This window comes from Tupaia chinensis, unplaced genomic scaffold, assembly GCF_000334495.1.
Source record: "Tupaia chinensis unplaced genomic scaffold, TupChi_1.0 Scaffold144346_1, whole genome shotgun sequence".
NCBI lineage: Eukaryota > Metazoa > Chordata > Mammalia > Scandentia > Tupaiidae > Tupaia > Tupaia belangeri.
In genome coordinates this window covers 5273931-5275634 of record NW_006204205.1, presented here as the reverse complement: position 1 = coordinate 5275634, position 1704 = coordinate 5273931, and the positions used below count along the sequence as shown (strand labels likewise).

The following is a 1704-nucleotide window of genomic DNA, read 5'->3' as shown; positions in this document are numbered from 1 at the left end:
AAGATGCAGTCATTTTTTTTTTATAGCAGTATGATGGATCTGATACTAATTAACAAATGTCCATGTAAAGATGGGATATACACTTTTGGTATTTCCTGAAACAAAATTTAATGGCTAACTTCCACTAAGGAAATAGTGCAGTTTGTTCTGTCTGTTCAGTATAAATGACAGGCAGCTGGGGAAGGGGTGGCATTTAATGCAGTACAAAAAGCACCGAGACGTGCCAGAATTTAAGTTAGATTGGATCTCGTTTCATGACTTTTTCATGAATTCTCAGCACATGATAGTATTGATACCCAGGTGAATGCTAACTGAATGATTGTATAAATGTGTTTTTAGTTGGCAGTGAAATGGCATAATACTTTTTATCTAATTCCTACTAAATATTATGAAGGAGGGAGGACCTCTGTGGACTATAGTTAAATAAATAATGTTGAAATCCACTAAATTTCCTTTTGCCCAGCCAGTTTGTGCAAGGTTAGAGTGCTGCTGCTGGCTTAGGTTTTGCAATCAGTAATTATGTTTCTGATCCTTAGCATTGAGATACTAATACTTTCAAAGGAGTTTTTTTTTTTTTGGTAGAGGGTTTTTCCTCTAGGGTGCGTGCGCTCGCCAGAAAGACAGACAGAAAGCGAGAAATCACCCCCCAGGGGGGATGGCCACGCTGCAATCCCTTCACCTCCATTCTCCTCTCAGGATATTGGGCATACACACACACATGCCCGGCATGAGTTTAAGCCGCCGGGTCCGGGACTCGAGCCACAGTCGACTGCATGGGAATCCAGCGACATAGCCATTATGCTAACTGCTGGTCCCTGTTTGTTTTTTTAAGAGATTTTTTGCTATAGGGTGTGTGCATTCACTGGAGAGAGAGAGACAGAAAGCAAGAAATAACCCCCCAGGGGGGATGACCTCGCTGAAACCCCTTCTCCTCCATTCTCCTCTCAGGATCTTCAGCATGCATGCACACGTGCCGGGTGTGTTTTAAGCCTCCAGGTCCAGGACTCAAACCAAGGTATACTACGTGGGAGTCCAGCAACGTAACCATTGTACCATCTGCTGGTCTGAAAGGAGTTATTTTCTAAAGAGAAAGATTGTGGCCATAATTTTCAAAGTTAGTGTGTCGAAAAGGTCTGTGTTTCATCGTCATCAGTCTTCCTACCAGTAATTAATATGTAGTGACTTACTTTTTTTTTTAAGACCATAGATAGATTAGTTTATTTTTAACACCCATCATGCCATGAATTTATAGGGAATAGGTTCCAGTAGCTCAGGCTCCTTTCCATTGGTTCTCACAAAGTGTGCTTCTCTGGGTGGAGCAGGCTGGCGCTTCAGTTGAACCCAGGTACCTTTCTCTTTGGCTTCCTTCTTTTTCTGGTCATTTTTCTTCACACGTTTTAGGAAGCTATCTCTGCTCTTAGAATGCTTAATATGCTTAATACACACGTTAATTCTTTTGGCAAGAATCTTGCCCTTAACCTGTTTGCTCACAATAATGCCAACAGCATGCTGGGTAACATTGTAGACTCTTCCTGTTTTGCCATGGTAACATTTGTGGGGCATTCCTTTTTGAACAGTACCCATCCCCTTGATGTCTACAATATCTCCCTTCTTGTAGATTCCTATATATGTTGCCAGAGGAACCACTCCGTGTTTTTTCTAAAAGGCCTAGAGAATATATATCAGGTCCCTCTCCTCTTTCCC

The 1704-nt window shown here is 41.8% G+C and overlaps 1 pseudogene; it reads right to left on the bottom strand.

Annotated features, from left to right (window-relative positions):
- Positions 1 to 1233: 1233 nt before the first annotated feature.
- The window catches only part of LOC106733678 (60S ribosomal protein L21 pseudogene), a 1519-nt pseudogene continuing 1048 nt past the window's right edge, over positions 1234 to 1704 (bottom strand).